Raw genomic sequence first — 23,205 nt, 5'->3', positions numbered from 1 at the left:
ATACATAAGATTATATTTTTAACGTCCCAACCCGAACTAGGATCCTCGACAACAACATCTGAAGTGCCAATAGAAAAACCAGTGGATGATGCACATATTTTAGTAAATATTATGTTTTTCAAATTGAAAATTATTAATAATCTAATTTCTATACATAAGATTATATTTTAAAAAATAATTTTATTATCAAACACCTATCGACTTATGTTGTAAGCACAAAAGTTTGCAAGTGCTAGTTTACTTTTATTGGTAGTAGAAGATGGTTAACATGTGATTACAAAATTTGTCATAAATTGAAAATTGAAAAATAACTATTCATGTTTCCTTAATAGAGACATTCATAAAGATAGGCATGCTTTGTTAATTTGGAATCTATCATACTTTTGTTAATTTAAAAGTAAGCATTGAAAAAAGAGAGGGCTAATGCTTAATTGAAAAAATGACATATAGCTCCACAAAATATTTTCCTTCTCATTTATTTTTCTTATTATTTCTCCATACATTTTTCTACAATATTTATTATTAAATTTTATTTAAACATTCTATTTATGCCTATCAAAAAATAAGAAGTGGTGATGAAGAATTGACAAATAAGATATTATCTTGTTTTGCTAATCAACAACAGAATAACCTATTTAATTTTAATTTTTTGGTCTATTATCATAGATAAATCAAAAATTCAATTTAAGAAATATTGTGTGAATTCAACTCTAAGTAAATCAAGAATTAAATTCTAACATATCTCTATTTTTTTTAATAGGTAATCTGTCGAAGCCTAGATTATTTATTATTCATTATTGTTAATATTAAGATTAATTATTATTATGTACTAATCATGAGTGGATTCGATCCCAAGACCTTCTCGATGAGAGACTCACAATTTACGATTCATTATAGGCTCTTGCCTAACATACATGAGAATCATTTGTCTCTTTGAATCTCCCACCATCTTCTTCATTTAGAAGTTTTTAAAATGCAAGTATGGGGGTCGTTTAGTTGGAGGCATAGGAATGGAGAATAGGAATGCATATTAGAAATATGGATGACAATTCCAATAACAACTATTTTTTGGAATGGGTAAAGCTCATTTTAAAAGCAAAATGAAAATACTTATTCCTATTCCTTATTCCAATTAACCAACCCAACCGAAAATAGAAAACTTGTTCCCAATTTTCTACTTCTATTCCAGCAACCAAACGGGACGACATCCTATGCCTTTTCATATTTCTCAATTCCCTCCTCGAGTCTGGCGCTAATTTATTTTACTCGCTTCGTATGGCCTGCGAAGCAAGTTTCCGGACGCTGGACTTTTTAAAACCCGGGCTGGACTAATCTGTTCCATTCATCCATGGCTGCTGCTTCTTCTTCCAGCCATGCCTTACCAGAAAAAAGGGAAAAAGGGAAGAATATAGAGAAAAGAAAGAAAATGCAGGGCATGAAGGGATAAAAGAAGTAGAAACAGAGGAGAGGAGAAAAGAAAACAAGATCAGGAGGGAGTTAGTAAAGAAGGGAACGAAAATGAACACCGACAGCAACTATTTGCCCCCAACAATGAAGAAATTAAGCAGCAGCAAGAGGACCGTGTTGAAGGAGCTCAATTCATACAGCCGTGAGATTTCAAACCCATATTTTTTCTTTACTTAGAACATCAGCGTTATATGTGTATAAGGCTATAAGCCGTATATAGCCACCGCTCCGCTTTTCCGTTTTTTCCAAAATCCATAAACAATTACATGTTTACTCTGTTTTGTTCTTTAAGATTTGCGCCCTTTCTTGACATTTTGATCCTTTAAATTCTTATATCTTATTAGGAATAATTAAATGGAATATCTGAAACCAAATTAACAGGATCGAGTAGAAGCGGACACTTCTTTTGTCTTGGATAAATTACCTGGCCGCGCTTAGCTGAAAATCCATTTGATTGTAAATGGGTTGATGCTTTATTAAGAGTTGGGAAACAAGAATGACATATAACAAGATACATTCTCAAACAACTTTATCAACGGAAAACAGGCAACGAGAGCCATACAAATATTAATTAGGTTGTAACTGGGTAAGTTTCATCTCGATAAGAATTGTGAAGGTAACCAGGAAGATGTTTTATTTTCGAAAATTTCTTAATACGAGTTGTGAGACAAGGGTGACATATAAATCATTTCTCCATTGGAAAGCATGTTAAAAGGTAACTTAAACTGCAACAACCAATTGTGTTATAATTCTTTTTATCGGAGAATTGCATAGCTCTATCAGGGTTGAGATGGAAATCCCAGGCAAGAGCTGTTGACCTGAAACCTTTGTAGTGGGCCTCTCCACTAAAGTTTTGAAGTTGGCCAGGATGAACATCGGGGGCTGGAGCTACTCCACTGAAATTTTCAAAATGGATTAGAATGGAGATTAATGCAGTTTAACAGTCAAGGACCAAATGAAGGGGCCCTGGCATGTTACAGAACTCAAATGAAAATTGAAAAAAACCTAGATTAAGATATAACAATTGAGCATTTTATTTGGAAACTAGCAGATGGTCATCAACAAATATCATCGTTACATGACATATGACTTAGCCGTTAAATTGCCACACATAAGCACAGTACAGGAATAGTTGATGACCTTGACTCCAAACATCGTCATAATCATTACAAAACTCAATCAAAACTTAAGAAACAACATCATCTGTTGACCCTGACGCTTCCAGACACATACTTTCAGCGACTGAGACAAACACTAATAATTTCTTTAACATCACTCCTCTTCTAAGCACAGGAAAAATACTCCCATTTTTATTCTTGATTCTGTTTGATCCTCCATGTCCTTTTGCCAGACTTGAGCAAGGCATTTTAGAAGAGCTGATTCCAGAAATAGTAATTGGTAATCATCCACTAGCCACCTGAATCAATGAAGGAAAAATGCTAATGAATTTATTTATTATGGAAGCCAAACTAGGTGTCCCTTTTCAAAAATAGAGAATTTCTTCCCAAAATGTACATGATCACTGCTCCACTACTGTGAAGAGTAGCAAGATAGGCTTTACGCTAAAATTTTCCCTACAACAGGTGCCCCAATTTCAAGGAAACGTTCATGAGTTGAAGGCTCATGATTTTTTTAAAGGTTTTCAGGAGCAAGAATTCCCTCCTTGGCAATTTCCGATTCTTTTACCCAAGTAACCTCTTCTATAGCTCTGCTTTTCTATTTGATAAAGTAGTCCCTGTATTCCTTGTTCCGTGTTGTCCTGGTTGTTTGGGAATTAATAACAGTTTCAACTCTTCCTTCTCTTTCTCAGGCATTTGCTTTAGCCACTCCTTTTGTTGATAATTATTGAATATGTCTTGTTTTGATTCTTGATGATGAATTATAACAAGTTCCTTAAGAAATTCTCTCCTTTCTTGAATGTACTAGCATGAGTTGCCCAAACCAGAATTCTTGATATCTTCTGTTGTGATTAGCATGTTCACTGTATCTCCATGTTCTTTCTAACTTCCTGATTTAATTGATATATGTATTCTGCAAAATTTTCAGCTGCTGCACTTGTTTTGCCAACACCAGTAGTATTTCTCGTGGTATCCACCTCCCTTGGGTGATATACATAATACAATCTGAAAAGTAGTCTTTGTTATACTTATGTTGATTGAATTATTGTAAGTGAATTCCGCTTGTGCTAAGACTAATCCCATCTGTTCACAATTTTTGTTTGTGCATCTGTTTGTGGATGATAGGCTGAGTTGACATTTACTAGTATCTAACTTCTTCGCCAATGTTCTTCAATTATGATTCACAAACTTAGTATCACGACTTGAAACTATACTTTTTGGTAGACCATGAACCTTCAGAATTTCCTTGAAGAATAAATTAGTACTATGAGAAGCATTATTTTTTTTTTGTAGTGAATAAAGTGAGGCCTTTTGGAATATTGATCAACTACAGTAAAGGCAAAATCATTCTCTTTGAGTTCTTGGTAATCCAAGTGTAAAGTCCATGCTTATTTCTTTCCATGGGATTTCAGGAACATGCAAAGTTTGGTACAATCTGGTTTTTGTCTCCTTCCTTTGGCAATGTGGCAAACTCAACATTGTTGAACCAAATGTCATGTGTCTCTGCTCGTTCTGGGCCAATTGTATAATTCTTTTAATACATGCCGGGGTCTTGTCTACGCCAAAATGACCAGCCAGACCCCCTGTATGCTTTTCTCTTATAACTCTCTAGGCCCTTGGGGTATGCACAAACATTTTTCCTTTGAAAAGCAATCCTACTTGGATAAAGTAATCAAGCCATGAAGTTCTATCTTGTTACATTGGGTTTTTACATGCTAGCGAAGCCTCTTTGAAACCTGCGTCTTCTTCATATAATTTTGGTTGCTTCAAATCCGGTGACCTCAATTTTGATTTCCCACTCTTATGTTTTGAGAGAAACGAATAACTCTGCAAGAATTATACCCAATTTATGTCTTTGATTGTGCTTACCTTGGCTATTAATTTATTTTAGTGCATGATGGTCAGTGTATAACACAGATCACTTGGGAAGCAATCAATGTCACCACTTCTTAAATGCTTGAATAATAGCATATAGTTATTCATACTAAAATCAATATTTCCTTTTGGCTTCATTAATTCGTTATAGAAATAGACAACTAATCTTCCTTCTTGACTCGAAACCCTCCAATGGCTATTCCACTTGCATCACATACCTCAAGGTTGAAATACTCTGCTAAGTCAGGTAAGCCTAATAATGTATTGTAGTGCATGATGATCAGTGTATAAAACAGAGTGCTCGAAGCAATTAAATGTCACCATTTCTTTAATGCTTGAGTAATTGCATATAATTTTTCATAGTAAAATGAATATTTTCTTTTGACTTCAATTAGCTTTTTGTTGAAATAGACAACGAGTCTTCCTTCTTGACTTAGAAACCCTCCAATGACTGTTCCACTTGCATCACATTCTATTTGAAATACTAAGTCAGGTAAGGCTAATATAAGTTGAGCTGTTACCTTTTCCTTGAGAAGTTGGAAACTCTTTTTTGCTGCTGCTGTCCATTGAAAGTCAGTTTTCTTTGCTTTCATTATCCCTGTTATTGGACCACAGATACCACTGAAATTTGTAATTAACTTCCCATAGAAACTAGCTAAACCATGAAAACTACTTGCTTCAAATGTGCTTCTAGTTGATGGCTGCTTTATAATGGTCCGAACTTTTTCAGGATCCATTTTCAGTCCCCCAGAGAGATCACAAAGCCCGAATATACCAATTTCTTCATAAAATTGCATTTCTTCGACTTAGTAAATAATTTTTTTTTCTTTTAGCATTTGTAAAATTAATTGCAAATGTTGCATATGATCTCTAGTTTTGCTATAATTCAAAATATCAAGATAAACAATCACAGACTTACCAATATATGACTATTAGTCAACCTCATAAATATACTTGGTGCATTGATTAGCCCAAATGGCATCACCAAACACTCGGACATTCCATCTGTGGTCTTGGATGCTATTTTCCATTCATCCCTTTTCCTTATTTGAATTTGTCAGTTGCCAATTTTCAAATCAATCTGCCTGGAATACCTTTCTCGATTTGATTAATTCATTAAGTAAACCATTTGTGGTAGTGCAAAATGATATTTGATTGTGATTTTATTTATGGCCCAAGAATATGTGTGCATTCACCATTCTTTGCTTTTTTGGTTCTAACACTGCTGGAACATCACATGGGCTTGGGCTTTACTTGATCAATCTAATAAATAATAATTCTTGAATTTGTCTCTTTATTTCTATGTTTTCTTCCGGAGTCATTCAATATGCAGCCTTATCTATTAAGCTTACTCCAGGAATCAAATCTATCTGATGACTAATGTTTCTTATTGGAAGTAGGCATTCTGGCGATTCATGTGACATGATCTCTGTGTATTCAAATAAATTTTTCAACTTTTATGGAAATTTCTTATTCCTTTCTGCTGCTACTTCTTTCCCTGCAAGCTTAGGAATAATAATGCAGCGTACCTTTTCATTCTTTACTTAATTTAAATTTTGTTGTTTCTGAAATGAGACATCTTTTTGTTCACTCTTTGATTTTTCCTTTATGTCCATAAATGGTTTTAAGATCTACTCCTTCCCATCCTTGGTGATGGTGACTCCATCATAAATAGCTTTTCTATCATACTGCTTGAAAACAATAATAGTTTGGGTAGCTTGCCAAAAGTAGTCAGATTTCTGTCCTAACAACAACAATAGAATAAAGGGCTTGCTTGACCCTGTCCTCTCTACTGATGCATCTCTGTTCTACTATAACTATTATGGTAGCGGGGTGTTCACGCCCCCCCAAATCTATTCTCCTTCAGATGTATTAATGCACTTGAGTCCAATGCTCTCTAATCTGGTCCTATCCGATGCTCTCTTTCTCAACTGGCCTATCTATTTATAGTAGGAGGGGGAGGTCCTCTTTGTTATTTAGGATGGACTATCTTACCCATAACAAGTTCTTTGTGTGTGGTCACCATGGAAAATTGTGCTGGTACTACCTATCATTCTTTCTGCAGAGGGAAAAGTTTTTCTCATGTTAGTAATTTGTTGGCAGTCAAGTCAGTCATGTTTCTAAATGGCTAGTGGTCTTCCAAGTAGAATGTGACAAGCATCCATAGGCATTTTGTCACACAATTTCATCTTGATAAGTTCCAATATGAAGACTAACTAGAATACAGTCTATTAATTGGTGCTCTTTTTGCAACCATGATACTTTGTCGGTCTTGGGTGTTGGAATCTTTGTAATCTGAACTTTTCCTCCATCTCTGGTAGATGCCTAGTTTAATGTCCCCATTTCTCGCTCAGTTTTCCTTGAAATCAATTGACGTAATTAATTAAATATTAAACTGTCTTTACATTCTTTGCTCATTTAATTATTTAATTAATTAATTTGTAATGTGACTGTGTAATGGTACTTAATAAATATTTAATAGAGTCCCTACTAAAATGTAATATTTGATTAATGATGTAGAAAGGTGGTCACATGAAAAGGGGGTGGAAAAGGGAGAGGTGATTTGAGAAGTTGGCAATTAATGAGTACAAGGAGCTCTTGCTTTTAGAGAATCTGAGGAAGAAAACCCTTGAGGTTGGATGGATACTCAACATCATCAGGAGATTGGGCTGCTTACTAGAGGGTAAAATCTGTGAAGTTTTTTTTTCAGATCAACAAAGGGTAATTGACTCTAGTAGTGTACAAACTCAGATGAAAATTAAAAAGCCTAGACTAAAAGTATAACAGTTGAGAATTTTTTTATGAAATTTTTTCTGGATGGTCATCAAAAGATGTTGCCTTAACATGATCATATGACTTAGCAATTAAATCGGCTCACAAACACATTGCAAGAATACTTGATGATTTTAATTATAAATTGTTGAAGATTGTAGCTGTGATAGAGATCTTTATCTCTGAGTTTTCTATACGTTGAAATAGAGATAATACCTTTCTATTGTGTCAACAGATGGAGAAGATATTTATGATAATATTTAAGATAAAATTATATGAAGAGACGTGTCATATGAAGAATAGTGAATTGGGGAATATGAAGAGTCTTGTATTTGGAAATTGAAGAGACCTTCAGTTGTGATATGAAGGGTCTTTCAATTCTATATATATGCATAATTGCCTTGAGTGATGATGTATGGTATCAAGTGGAAAGCATTGTACTTTAACATTTATTTATCAATAAAAAGAGATATTTTTCTGATGCGGCTGAATTTTCCCTTCAAGCCGAAGTGTTTTCCCAGGAAAAATGTTTTCTGTCTTTTGTACCTATTTTGTTATTTTTTTATTGATGTTTATCATTATTTTTGGGCAAAACATTAACATGGTATTAGAGCTAGGTTAGATTACAACATATAAACAAGTGTTAATGACTTATTAACTGCGTGAGAGATAATTTACTGGTGATGATCTGCCGTGAATTTTCTTAGAAATATTTTGTGAAGATGGGCTGTGACGATTCTTGTCTCTCTGTTTTGTTTTATTAGTTCTGGATGTCATTGTATGTCTCTCCTTCATGCTCATGTTCGTGCCTTCGTTGTGTCCATATCGTCTTCTATGTTTCATGTTACAAGAGTTATTTCTTTCTTATTTGCCTTTTACCATCTGCTGGAAATGTATGTTGACTAGGCACTATTATTATTTTCTGGCATTGTTCAACATGTCACCATTTTGGCTTCCATGTGGCGTCATGTGTGTTTCTTTATGTTAGCATATACTGTCAAGTAATATCTCAAAGGTTGTTGGCAACTTATTTTGAGAGGTTGTCAACTCTCTTTTTCTCTTGATGATTCTCCTTATAAAGATGTTTGTTCATGTATTAATCTTCGACATGTGTTCTTGTAACTGACATCCCTTGGAGTTGATGAGTGACTCTTCAATTGTTTTGCACCGACCAGCTTTCTTCTTATTGAGATTAATTTCTGCTATTGGCTTTTTGGATGATCATTCAATTTTGATAATAGTGAGAGGTTCAACAATATCAATGTGGATAGTTTTTTTTTTTTTTTGGTAATCAAGCTCATGGTATTTGTCTAGCATTCTAGTTTATAATTTTGCATGTGTATGCAACTTGAGTAAGTATGCGCGTGTAAAAATGATGATACAGAGAAAAGGAGCGAGTTATTGTTTGCAGAGAGTATTGGTTACAGGATTAAATATAGAGGAGGTATATCGACTTGCTAAGAGATTGAATGCAAAAATGAATATTAGAGTATTGTGCAAGGAATGAAGCAAAAAGCTTGGTAAGATTGGTATTTAGCATTTGAGCTTATGGGGCGATCATGCCTATAGTCAACGGTCTTGATGCCATTATAATAATGGTCTTGTGACTATTCACATTAGAGGTTTGATAGAAGCTGGAGTTGTTTGTGCGATTGAACTAGTTGAGAATTCGCAAGACTCCATTTCTTTGGGTGTTATCGTGAGCATTGAAGCAATGTTTGCTTCTGTGGTCAGAAGTAAGAATTCAATCTGCAGTCTACATTGGGTCCATCATACATATTGCACGTTTAATTCTGCTAGAGTCATTGAAGAATTTTTGGGACTTTCATCGTTGGAGGGTTGACACCTTCCACACTGAGGACACAAAGTCATGTTAAAGGGCTATAGAAGGTGGAGCATTTTGTGATGCTTTCTATAACCTCATGTTGTCATTGTTTTCATTGAGCTCAATGGACTAGTAGATTTTGTTTGAAGTCCATCACGTCTGGGAGTTTGTTCAATTGTGGGCTTGTTAAGGGGAATCACGATGTAGTTTGCTCGGGCATTTTTGTAGTATTGAAATTGGGGAGCATGCGATTCTTTTAATTTGCATCTATCTCCTCAGACAATTACTAGCCTCTTGGTCTTGTGCAATGAAACAAGATTGGTATTTTAGAGAAAAGAACTAGAATCACTTGGTTGATCCTTAAATGTTCATTATTCTCTTACTTAGTTTTGGAGTATCAATGTTTTTGTTCTATACTTTTTTGCCTTTCCTTCTACAGAGGAGAGTTGGAGCTAATTTGTAGTTGTAGGATAATATATACACATTTTGCGTAAGCTCTGTGTTGTTTAATAGCCAGTATTAAAAGACTCCATATTGATTGTATAATCTATTGCCATTGTTAATCTCAAAGAAAGGGAATGTCCACCAGGTCTTTATCTTGTGGTAAATAAGAAAGAACAATTTCCAGAAGATAATTTTATGAAGTTGTAGGAGGTGTTGTCCAAGAAAATAGTGGACTTTGGTTTGCACCAGCATAGAGATAAGTATTTTATGATTATACTTTTTTTTTTTTGTATAAATCATGAATTTTTGGTATATAAATGGAAAGAGTATGCTTTTAGCATTGATATCTATGATAGTTTGATTTAATTTATCTCTTTTGGTTGCAAGACACATCAAGAAGTAATGAGATGATGAGAGATTATATGTAAGAGACGTGAACGTGGGAACATCTCTTGTAGTCATGTGATTGAATTGATTGATGATATAGAAAATGATATTCAGAGGGACTCTATTCAGCTTTAGAGGGAGGTTATGCGATAGAGGGAGATGCCTAATTCTTTGCATACTTATGTGGCAGGGTAACTGCTAAAGCTCTCTGTCTTGTAAAATTGGAACCATGTTATTGTGGTGATCAAAGTTGTCCCTGCTAAGAGGGAGTCTTTGTTAAGAGAGAATCTCAGTCATTCTTATACATGTTACTAGAATGAGTTCTCTAAGAGGGAGAAGTTCGAGGTGCAATCCCTTGTTAGTGAGTTCTTCTCTAAGAGGGAGACGTTTGAGGTTCAATCCCTTGTTAATGAGTTCTTGTTTGAAAGGGAGAAGTTCGAGGTGCAATCCCTTGTGATCTTCTTTGCGAGAGAAGTTCGAGGTGAGATCCCTTGTTCCACCCTCTATGAGTATGCATGGTGGAAACACAATCTTCTTTGGGAGAAGTTTGAAGTGAAAGCTCTCGTTCCACCTCTATGAGCAGGCATGGTGGATCACTCTTTGTGAGCAGCCATAGTGGAAATGCATTCTTCTCTGGGAGAATTTTGAGGTGAAATTGCTTGTTCCACCCTCTGCGAGTAGGCATAGTGGAAGTCATGTGTGTGAGTCCATGACTTTAATTTTATGTGCTTATGAAGTAACTATGGTGAATTATGTTCTGCTGAGATAACATGATTTTATCAATGTGATGATAATTTATCGTTGACATCTTTGGTTGCAGCTATGTGTGCCTATCACGCTAAAGATCTCTCTTGCTAAGAGGGAGTGTTGAAGATTGTAGTTGTGATAGAGATCTTTATCTCTAATTTTGCTAAATAGAGATAATCCTTTTGTTTTGTGTCAATAGTTTAGGAGATATTTATTATAATATTTGAGATAATATTATATAAAGAGACATTTGTCATATGAAGAATCATGCATTTGGAAATACGAAGAGTCTTGTATTTGGAAATCGAAGAGACCTTTAGTTGTGATATGGTCTTTCAATTCTTTATATATGCATAATTGCCTTGTGTGACGATGTATGATATTAAGGGGAAAGCATTGTACTTAAACATTTATTATCAATAAAAGAGAGATTTTTTTGGTGCGGCTGGTTTTTTCCCTTCAAGCTGACGGGTTTTTCTAGGATTAATGTCTTGTGTATTTTGTACCTATTTTGTTCTTTTTTATTGCTGTTTATCATTATTTATGGGCAAAACATTAACATAAACATCAACAAAACTATTATAGAATTCCATCAAAACACAAGAAACCAAATCTTGTGGTTGACCTTCAAACACAAACCTTCAAGAACCAAGACAAACTGTTAATTTTTAAGGATCGCTTGCAAATGCCATTGCATTGCCTCTGAAGGCATGTACTTTCCAAATACAACGATCTATAATTATATAGAGAATGAATCAAGACTAGACATGTCTTTTTGTGAGACATGTCTATTTATTAACATAATGATAAATTAATATAGGTATAATTATAGTTATATATATTCCATTAATCATTATATTAACTTCTCTAATATAATAGCTCCCACATAAATAGTTCATATCTCATATATAATAAACATATATATAAATTATATCTTATATATAATAAAAATAAAAATAAAAATATATTTATCTACATTAGTATTGTCTTTTATGTTTATCCGATTGAAGCTAGAAAACATCAATGCCTCTTCTTAGTTAGGGAGGATAAACACATGTATTACCTCAATGTAGTATCAAATTAGCAAGATCAAGGATATCTTTGATCAGAAGATATCCATCATTGGATATCATCTCATGATATCAAGAATAATAGCCTCTTGAATGTCAAGTCACATGACATTCACCAAGTACTCAAAATGTTCATAAGGTATGTGCACACACATTCTCATAATGCTTACCATATGAACAACCATTGTCTATTTAAGGAACTTAATCCACCATGAAAGTTATCTTCTATCGTGATCTGTTTAGACATCATAAGATGTCCTTCACAATAGAAGGCTATGGTCTATTTAAGGAACTTAATCCACCATACAAGATGTAATCTATCATGATCCGTTTCAACCATCATAATATGTTTATCACAATAGATTAAGTTATTGAAAGATTCTCACCTTTCAATAGCTCCTACAAATACAAGTGATAATCATTTGGAAGTCATCACTTCTTCATCATAACGTACACAAGAGGTAGGCCCATTAAAGTCATAGTCACTCACAAGAACTTTTAAATTCCTTCTAAATATCAATCATTTGAGCTCCTCATTAAATATTGCTTTTGAAGAAGTGTTAGACTTCCTTTGAATCCGATATCAATCTCCCTTTTCCTGCAATAACATTCATAGAGAAAAAGATCAAGGCACATAGCTCTTATAGAATGTGTAGAAATACAATGAATGGTTGACTGTAAGTCGCATACTTTGATGAAATGTACTACCAATGGAATTTAATAATCATTGACTAGAGGTCCATTATATTTACTCTTACTGCCATCTATAGTAAAAGACTCCTCCCCTTTATCTATTTCATATATATATTATATCCTCAATATAAGACCATGGGGAGGATATTTCAATCACTTGAATCATAATTCTTAATTCTTCAATTTAGATTTCTATTGATACATCACATTTAATTATACTGCATGATTTGGGATTTTAGATATGCTCGATATCCCTCTAAACATAAAACTTTCATTATCGAGCTATCCGCCTTTCCCGATATGACCGAGAGTAATTAATTTTTGTCTTATCTGGTCCATGTGAGAGTACTTCCTATCTTCCCATTCGACCAATTAAGAAGACTTTTCATTCAAAATACTTACAAGACCAAATACTGATGAAAGGGTCGATATGCAAATGTCTGAAATTGTATACACCTTTGAGTATGATAAGAGGTCCATCCAGCAATTATTGAAATGAGAAAGTATTGATCATCTATTATAATTATTGTCTGAAAACATGGATTGCTGATCTGCAGTAAGATATTATTCTTTTGCTTATATGGTAGGTGTGGAATAATTGGGATCCTTAATGGATTGAAGGAATGGGCAACACTATTGCCATGAGGGCTATATTGAAATGAATCTGCAATTTATATGTATCACACTGTCTATCTTTTTAAAATCTTTGCTACTTGTATTCCAATTGTTATTCCTTAATGCGGATCTAGATGATTTTTTTTCCTGAAGTGTTAATCCCTTATGGCTCTTGCTGTCCCTAGTAATATTCCCTATATATGAACTACGGTCTCTCTACGTAGATTTCAACTTCTATTATATGGGCTGCTGCGATATCCTTGATAGTTTCTCTATTGTTTTTTTATTGTGGATTACAATCGACTACACCAATTTCTTATTGTTTGGGCTTATCAGCGAAATATTGTGGGGAAGCTCAACCATCTCCATGCCACATTCAAACTGAACTCAAAACCCTCATACATTGTTGAGTCTATTCTTATCTGCAAGAAGGCTCTGATACCGTGTTATTTTTAAGGATCGCTTGCCGATGTAATTGCATTGCCTCTGAAGGTATGTACTTTCTAAATACAATGATCTTTAATTATATAGAGAATGAATCAAGAATATCCATGTCTCTTTGTGAGACATGTCTATTAATTAACATAATGATAATTAATATAGTTATAATTATAGTTATATATATATATATATATATATATATATATATATATATATATATATATATATATATATATATATATATATATATATATATATTCCATTAATCATTATATTAAATTCTCTAATATAATAACACCTAGATATATAGTTTATATCTCATATATAATGAACATACATATATATGTGTGTGTGTGTGTGTACATACACACACACACACATTAGTATTATCTTATATGTTTATCCGATTGAAGCTACAAAACATCAACACAAATACAACTGATTTCATTAACTAACATATCTTCCAAGGTGACCAGGAGACGGGGAGACTTGGAGGTCTTTGGTACTGGTACAACAATTTTTCAAAAATAGGAGATGTGGGTACTTGGAGATGGCAATTTTATTTTTAATAGTTTAAAGAGTCTAATACTAAATACAAAATAGTAATATTGTAAAATCAAAAGACTAAAGTAAATAATAATTGTAATGTCACATTAATATAGAGTCAAATATTTCATAACTCACATAATCACATTACTGTATCTCATGGTGATACTTGTTATCCGAATATTGCATATGATCATTATCATATCAGATTGATAATCACCGATATTATCATTACATATTTAAAATTTTAATTAAAAAAAGTATAGTTTGATGCTAAATTCCTGATATGCAAACAAAAATGAACAAACTTAGTACAATAAACAAACAAAAAAATCTATCTAGTACTAGTATGTTGATGGTAATATTATCTACTCAACAAGTTTGTGATCATCCATCTCAAGGTCTTTAGCTATCATGCTCTCAAAATCATTTAAATTGTCATTGGTCTTATTTTTTGCATTAAAAAACATTAAAATGAGGGCTAAAAACATAAAATAGTTTAATATTATATTTAACATTTATTTTTTATTAAGAGACTTCAGGGAGACTTCACTTTTTGGATTAGGAGACTGGGAGACTTCATGTGACTTCAGCATGAAGTCTCCAACCTTTTTTGAGGTCTCTAGAGACACTTCTCCATCTCTGAGATGTGTCTTTTAGGGGGGAGTGTTGTTTTAAGGATAATTTCTACAAATATAATAACACTACCATGGTTATTGGTGTATTCCAAATGTAGATTTGAATCTCATATAAATATGAGAGGAGACATGTCTGAAGGTTTAATCATTATTTAATCAATATATTAAAAATAATAATTTGTATAATATATATATATATATATATATATATATATATATATATATATATATATAATGTTATATCCTAGTAGGATATGAGTAATCTGATTTCCGGCACTTCGGGACAACAACTTGACGAAGTCGATCAGATAACTAGAAATCACTATGTCATGAACTCTATCATGACAAGTATCATGATATTCGAGACTCTGGGATAACAACTTAATGAAGTTTGATCGTGATATGTTCATTATCATGACTTCTAGCATTCTAGGACAACAACTTAATGAAGTTTGTCATGATAATAGGTCTACCATTTATAAGATCGTCACCATACAATGGTTACCTTCTGTTTATATATGTCAATGAAAGATCGTCACCTTTCATTACATATCATATGCGAAATAGTAACCACCATGAACCAATTTAGAGGGTGGTACAAGGGCGTTCACCTCAATTCTCTCTCACAGAGAAGAATGCATTACAAGGAATTTCACTTCGAACTTTTCCCTTATAGAGAAGAGACCACACTTCAAATTTCTCCCTTGAACAACAATCCTGGGAAGTCAAGTCCTCTAGTTACTCCCTTGGAGATCTCTTCACCTAATGAATGAATGATTTTTAATGACGTCCACAAGGCCATATTCCTAAGGGACCCACATAAAACTCCTAGTCAGACTGATTTGATTTCTCCAACTTGTCTCTTTTGTGAATCTGCATAAGTAAAATGGCCCCCTTGACTTGTTTCTTCGAAAGGTCTTTTATGTTGTCCACTTTTAACGTTTCTTTGTGTTGGCTGCAAATGTCTTTGTATGCTGTACAATCCTTTAGATAGTGCCACTCTTTCCACCATACCCTCGTTGCAAAATCTACAAATTCTATCTTCCCACTCTTCCTTAGGGACCTTTCATTTACCAGTTTCACATCTCAAACGGTGGGAACCAGATCTCAATTGAGTGATTAGGATTTTTGCCTTTCCTTTGATCTCGGCTCCTAAATATTCTTTGTCCTCATGTTCGTATGTGGGATTAAATTCTTTGACATAATAGGCTTTTTTTCTACTCCCTGTCAAACTCCCTCTGAATTTGATATCAATCCTCCTGACTTTCTAGTGATAAGTCATTACTTCCTCATTATGTACACAAGACTAGGCTCATCAAAATCATGCAATCACACACATGTATTTCTAGACTCCTTTTGAGTAGCAACTTTCGAAGCTCCTGCATTGCCTTCGAAATACTCCCTCTTAATGTAGAAGGATACTCATAATCTCAATTGTCAAAGATATTTGCTGCAAGATCCTCACTTTATCCAGCCTAATCAAAACTTCTTTGAAGTTACTATCATAAGTTGCCTAATGTGCCATTCTTCTCTTCCTGCAAGATCAACTTTAGATACAAAGGAAAAGATAAAAAAACTCATATACTACATATAAAACTGCAAATAGTAGAGAGACGGTAATGAGTAGATAAATATAATATTTAAGAATAATAAATACTTATCTGTACATCACCATCAAATCAGAAAATGCCTCCAATGGGGAATGAAACTTTGGTTAAGGTAATTATTCACCCCCCCTCAATGTAAAATTGCCACTCCTATATCATTGAACAATTTCTTTCTTTCTTCCTTATATATATTAGAACCATAGTCTGTTTTCATTCTCAACCATGAAGCTCTCACTCCCTCTTATTCAACACTTCACACACATTTCCTCCAGACACTGAACTTCTAAAGAACTAACAATGGTTTGCATCTTTCTTGTGGAAAGCCGAAACTCCATTCGAACTAGTGCCTGTATGTCACACTCTTCCCAATGTCTACTGAAGTATATGAATCACTGATTTCATCTATTAGTATTAAGTATGTGAGATAGCCAAACCTTTTTAGTAATATGAGTAATGCCCCTTCCTTAAATGGCTTCAAATAATAGAACAATAACTTCTAATTCTTGAATTCACTTTCTCTAAGTATTACAGTTCACTTACATAGTGTGGATTCAACTCAAATACTATATTTAATTCAAGTAATGTAATATCCCTTGCCCAAACTGACTGCATTTAACTCAAGGAATATTGTCAAACACTTGTATGCTGCTTCTCCAAGCTAAGAAATTTAGAATGATATTACAATGCCTCTCACAATGAACTAATATGCAAGTGCAGTTCTTTTGGTATTTTGAATGCATATACATGGAAATTAGATATGAAATGCATACCTACAGCCAACTGACATTTTGACAAACAATTGACATACAACTATTATGCTAATCATATATGCTATTAGATGGACATTCCGTCAAACAAATGGTATGCAACATGTATCTCCTTTATTGAATTCATTCTCATGGGCTTACAATAATGACTACAGTAATTCCAAAATCTGATTCTGAATTATCACAGCAAAATCATATGCTTAGAAATTACAATGATAACTACTAGTAGTTGCAAGAGGAACCCGATAATAGTGATGCCCAAGAATGGAAATGAATCAAACATAAATACTGTAGCGTGGCATTGTGCATGTGTACTGTAGCAGCCAAAATCTATTCTCCAATTTAAGCACAAATAAAACTCTAGAATGAAGCTCTCCCGAATACTAAATTCAGTGGATATTTCACCACCTCAAATGGTTGCAACATTGAAGAGTTGACGCTCTCCAATGGCTGTTTGAAATTCGAAACCTTAGTTTCTTCTCCCAAGTTCTTATCAAATGCAATTCACAATAATCGGATGATAAACAATGAAGCTCTCACCTCTATTTATTCTTTTCCTTCACCCTTCTAGAAGGAAATAAAATATTATTTAATTGCATTCTCTAGAAGCTTCGTCCTTTCCAATAATTAATGCCCTTTCTAGAAGCTTCTCCCTTGCAATACAATAATTAATTGTGCTTCTAGAAAATTAAATTACTAGAAGCTTCCCCCTTTCCAATAATTAATGCACTCTCTAGAAAATTAAATTAATTAAATATAAAGTCACTTTTTTTAATTTTAATTTATTTAATAACTTTATAAGAAATTAATTTAATCAATTTCTCCTTATTTCTCCACTTAGCCTTCGGAGAATGTCAAGGCTAAGAACTCCACTGAGATGCTAAAATTATGGGAACATTACAAGTAATATGTCTTAAGTCTAATTAATATGTGAGTATAGGGATGTTTATGAGGAACAATCTTTTATCACTTAGAGGGATAGATATTTATAGCTCTCTTTATAGATGTTGAATATGTATAGATATCAGGCTCAGATTTCTTGCAGTGATTAGTTCCCTTATGTCTGGTGTAGAAATATAAACAATTGGATGGAGCACTGTTACTTACAGTAACTTTATAGCTGTTGCAGATATATAATTGTAGGTCTGCAAACTTAATTATGTACTTGCTGTAAGTTGCCTATTTCATAAATTACAATTATATTTCTGATCTGGAGTGTACTCCAGTAGGCAACTCTTTTTCCTTTGGGCAATTCCTATGGATGGAATAAGAATCTGTTATTTCTCTTTCTGTGTTCTCTTGGTAAGAGACTGGGTTCTTGTAATGTTGAAGGTATTATATACGATGTACTCTTCACAATATGCAATGGCTAACAATGTTGTGACTTCTAGTGTATGATCACTCTTTCTGATTATTCTTGCAAGAATGTTATGTCTGGTGTTGCATTCTATTCCCATAAAATGATGTCGTCTTTTATTTTGGGCAATGTAACTTATTCACTACATCATTCATATTGTCATTCATTGATTGACCAAGTGAACACTGTTATCCCTCTTAATTATATTTTCTTTATTTGACCCAAACTGTATTGTTGCTATTATTTCGATCCTCTTGATGGCTCTTTGTGGACACCGCAAGCCATACATGTCCCAGGAAACTGCTTACATCATATATGTCATCTGTTAATCCTTGTCTGAGGCAAATGATTATGCTCTTCTGATAGACTGTGTAACAAATCTTTTACATGAATGAATTCCTTGCATGCGAATCTGCCCTTCTCGTGGATGGCAGTATGTTTGGCTATCAATCAGGTTCCACCACGTTTGGCACTTGTAAACTCTTCTTCCCAACTTTGTTGTTAGAAATGACTCCTCCTTCATGGCATCCACATCCTCTTCTTCCGCTGGTGGTATCATACTTGTAATGTGCAGAGGGACTGGCTTTATTATGAACTCCTCATTCCTTTTTAAAAAAATATGATTAATGTAGTCAAAGGCACTCCAACAACAAGATCCCTAAAATGAAATTAAAACACAGCTGATCCATTGGGATATTCCCTTTCGTAAGAATCAATCCTGTATCTCAAGTCATCTATAACAGTCCAATCACATGCCACACATCCAAATTTTATAAAAGAACGCTCAGTGATTATTCATGGTGTTTGCCTAACAAATTAAAACAAGCTGTCTAACAAAGATAAGAGTTCACAATATACCCAATAAGACAAGTCTTGGCCTGGCCCCACATTTTCTTTGTGTTCTATATCTATCTGGAGAGAGAAAAAAAATTAAAGTGCATGCCAATTTATGGCAGCTGGGCTAAAAATTTGAAATTTCATAAATTCTTACTGGTGTACATATTTTTAAAATTAAAAAAATTGCATACTGATAAACTTGTCTGAAAAAATTGTATCATACTAAGAGTGCAACTGCTCCATTCAGAGTTCAGAACCAGCTTGTCCATAACTTTGGCTCAACAAAATAAAAAAAAATCACCTTTAAAAAAGGCAAAGACAGGGCAATGTGCAAAGCAATGCATATTTTAAAGCCACAGGTTGATTTTTTTTTCTAACACAATTGTAGAAATGCATGTAAATGTTTTACTTAGATACTAAAAGAAAGTAAACATACCAGAACTTTTCTGTTGATCTTGTTTGAAAGTGCAGAAAGAAGGCACATGTGTGTGTTTTAAACTTTTAAACTTTTGGCTGACTTTAATCTGCATCCTGCAGTGCACCTCTAGCAGGCTTTGAACACACTTATATTTTTGGTTTTTTTTCTTCATAGCACTGGGAATCCATCTCAGGCATTTCTTTTTCTTTCTTGATCTTTTGCATCTTTTATGTATTTGTTTAATTTATTTCCTTACAGTCATTTTGATTTGAAACAATTCATAGTCTTGATGGACAAGGGCATCACTGATCATTAAGTTATATGGTTGTGAAAGTTCGAGAATGACATGCATGCTAAAAGGGTCACTTTCAAATTTACATGGTTCATTTTAATTTGCCTTCAATTTAATTTCCTACAGGAAGCATTCCAATCTTATGCAATTGGCATTGTTTCTACATTGTTGTCATTCCTTAGATTTGCAACTTGATATGGTTGGATAATCACAAGGCCATATCGCTATGCAATTTGCAGATCTTTTCTTCTGCTGCTTGATAGAACCACCAATATTGAGAGGTACCAGAAGTTCACCGTCGCAGTCCATGTCTTTTAGTAAAGATGATTATGCAATCTGCTCTGACTGTAATGTTAAATGTTGTCAATAGTTTGTACTCTCCCAATGAATAGTTAGATTGGTATAGCTGACCAGATAGCTCTAAGTGCTCATTATGTATTTTATCTATGATGGAAGATTTCTGACTGATAATTTTCAGTCAAATCCTTACCATGTTTTATGGTGGTGTTAATTTCCTATTCAAATTTTTGATTTTCCTGTCTCTCCCTTGCTCAACAGTTGCTTCTTTACATTTGCAGTTTGGCTCTGATACCATTTTGTTGCTTTAAGAATCGTTTATACAAATCTAATAACATTGCCATGGTTATTGGTGTATTCCAAATGCAGATTTGAATCTCATATAAATATGAGAGGAGACATGAAGAGACATGTCTCCAAGGTTTAATCATATAATACAAATACATATATATTGTATACTATAATATATATATATATATATATATATATATATATATATATATACAATAAAAAGTACATATAGGAAAAGATGATTTACCGATAACAACAAGGTATCTCAGATTGAATTAATCCGATTGAAGCTACAACTTTAATAGGGAGACGGGTCTCTAGGTAACCATGATATCTTCTCTACAGATTGAAAAATACTCCTAGTATTTTAGAGGGGCTGGTTCTAGAAAGAGCAATTGGTATCCACACAAGCCACCTCAATAAATGAAGGGAAACTGCTAATGAATATGTTTACTGTGGAAGCCTAACTGAATGCCTCCATTTGAAAATAGAGAATTTTTGCCCAAAAAGTAATTGATCACCATCCCACCACTGGAAATTCTAGCAAAATAGGTTATCATGTTAAATTTTCCATTGCATCAAGATTTTAGGTGTAAGCTTGTCCAATTGGTTCTGGTCTTCTGAGTTAAAGCTTAGTTTTACAAACTAAATTGCTAATGAGATGATTGCAAACTAAAACTTGAAACTTTCATAGTCCACATAAATAAATGACAACTCTTATAAACAATTTGATAGAAAGAAGAGCCTACTTCCAAAACAATTGTTTTGCTACATAAAGTTTATCCCTTAGGAAAACTATTCCACATTCAACATCAAATACAAATCATTCAACATAAATCTCATAATTGTTCAAAAGATGATTATTCCACAACATATAGTGCACATACATCTCAAACAAATGAGATTTGTGAATCCTATTGGAAAATTTTGTTTCTTGGAAGGATAACATGTATGCATTGTATGGGCCATTTAGTTGTTGCACAGGTTCGTCTGTACACTTAGACTGCAACAAAGGCCCTGGAAATGTTGTATTGTGCTTCAGAATGTTAGAAGTTGTGGATTCTCTCCTTCTATGATAAATCTTCTAAGTGATATATGCCTGGATCTACCTCCGGTTGGATATTTTCCAAAAATCAGATAAACAACAATAACAAATAATTAGATTTAATATTATAATTTAATTATAAGTGTCCTCTTCAGCTGAAGGCAATATTAATGATAATAACATCCAGAGATAAAGATTTCTATCTTAGCTACAAACTCCAACACTCTCTCTTAGTGAGAGAGAAATCTTTAGTTGACTAGTCACACAAGGCTGCAACCAAAATGTCAATGATAAAATCTAATCACATAGATTCTATAGAATTTCATGGAATCACTCAACATAAAAATCTTGCAAGACACAACAGGAGTCTCTTATGACACTAAGAGAGAAATTTACTCATTGAATCACTCAACATGATAGATTTGTAAGAATCCCAACTAAGCCTTTAATTACGGATTCTCTCCACATGAACTCTCATGGAATTACTCAACATGACATCCAACCCCTGTCACAGACTCTCTCCACGTGATGTCATCACAAATTCTCTCCATGTGATGTCATCATGGATTCTTTGCACATGATGATCACTCCCAAACTGAAAGAATTATCATAGATGATTCTTACAATTTTATTGTAGATTTCACATGAATAATAACTCATAAAATCACATTTGAAAACTCATCTACAAATACCAAAACATTAACAACATGTATACAAAGGCTCCCTCTCAATCAAGAATCATTTTGATCACAATGAGATAGTGGATATAACCTCCCTCTGAGGCTGAACATCTCCCTTTGAAAATCAAGGCAATTGTTCCTTTGCATATAGTCTCTCATAATCTTATTATTTCTTGATGCATATTGCAACCAAGAGAGATATTAAAAGCTAATAACATCAACCATCATAGATTCAAATTCATAATCAATACTCAAAATAAAATACTTATTCTATTTTGCACATTTAGATTCACTAGTCTTTTCAAATTAGCTTTGTAATATGTCCTTTGATCAACAATAAATCCAAGAGCTAGGCATGTAATCTGAAAACAAGTACGAACCATAGGTGCCATAATACCCTTATATATAGACTATGTGGATGATCCTGGAGCCTAATCGTCCACCCTAAAAACTCCTTTGATAAGGACAACTTTACCCATAATTAATACCAAAGAAATCTCTACTAAGCCTGAACATGTTCTACAAAACATAAACATAACCAGTATTTCATGAATATGAGATATCAATGCAACCAAAGCAATATAGAGAAATACGATACTTAATTACCAGATTGCAATTCCCGACAAATTTTTGTTAGCTGCAACCACAGGCTAACCTAGAGACAGGTTTCGAGACTTTTCTGGTAATACTCTTTGACTGATATGATATAAGGAAGAGCCCCTGCAGATAAATGAAGGTTTTCCAAAGCCTTCAATACCATAATCATGTATGTGGATCTCACGTGTCTCATTTGCAACCTCCTCCTGTTTGATATGATAACACCAATATGAATGAATAGAAACTCCATTTTTCAACCCATACTCCACCAACATGAGAGATCTTTAAAATTGACGATACTTTCTATTGACACCATACTTTAGACTCTGCTCCATTCAATGAAATGCTTGTACTGAACTCTAATCTCATGACGAGTCAA

General features: G+C 33.6%; 1 long non-coding RNA gene across 1 annotated transcript; it reads left to right on the top strand.

Annotated features, from left to right (window-relative positions):
* The first annotated feature begins 1,167 nt into the window (after positions 1-1,167).
* Positions 1,168-7,723, top strand: LOC149547496 (uncharacterized). The gene is made up of 2 exons (XR_016354406.1): positions 1,168-1,609; positions 6,981-7,723. It is a non-coding gene; the product is annotated as an uncharacterized LOC149547496 (long non-coding RNA).
* Positions 7,724-23,205: the final 15,482 nt, after the last annotated feature.

This window comes from Cupressus sempervirens, chromosome 7, assembly GCF_028749045.1.
Source record: "Cupressus sempervirens isolate cs-2001-9-10 chromosome 7, ASM2874904v1, whole genome shotgun sequence".
In the NCBI taxonomy this organism is placed as follows: Eukaryota; Viridiplantae; Streptophyta; class Pinopsida; order Cupressales; family Cupressaceae; genus Cupressus; species Cupressus sempervirens.
The sequence above is the reverse complement of the archived record's forward strand: the minus strand, read 5'-3'. Positions and strand labels throughout refer to the sequence as shown.